Raw genomic sequence first — 274 nt, 5'->3', positions numbered from 1 at the left:
TTATTGTCCTACAGAAACCCATGTCCCTTTCAGTGTGGTATCTGACACCAGTCGGTGAACGTACAAGCATACGTTCACTTCACTTCAGTTCTTTTTTTAACTCAACTTTTTTTTTAATTATTCGTTTACGAGTGACGAAGGGCGAGGGAAGGCTGGTCTGTGAAGGTTAGTACGTTCTTTCGGTCGTTACTCTTTCCTGCATTTTCACTTTCTACTTTCCTCTGTGTTTGCACTAGCACTTTCATCGTCATTCTCTTTCTCGTTTTTTTTTTCT

At 40.1% G+C, this 274-nt stretch overlaps 1 protein-coding gene across 1 annotated transcript in view; it reads left to right on the top strand.

Annotated features, from left to right (window-relative positions):
• Positions 1–14: 14 nt before the first annotated feature.
• Positions 15–274, top strand: part of LOC119586828 (proclotting enzyme-like) — a gene marked incomplete in the record, with an annotated part of 21,177 nt that continues 20,917 nt past the window's right edge. The window contains 1 exon segment of the mRNA XM_037935551.1: positions 15–165.

This window comes from Penaeus monodon, chromosome 22, assembly GCF_015228065.2.
Source record: "Penaeus monodon isolate SGIC_2016 chromosome 22, NSTDA_Pmon_1, whole genome shotgun sequence".
NCBI classification, from domain to species: domain Eukaryota; kingdom Metazoa; phylum Arthropoda; class Malacostraca; order Decapoda; family Penaeidae; genus Penaeus; species Penaeus monodon.
This window is presented reverse-complemented; position numbering and strand designations above follow the sequence as displayed.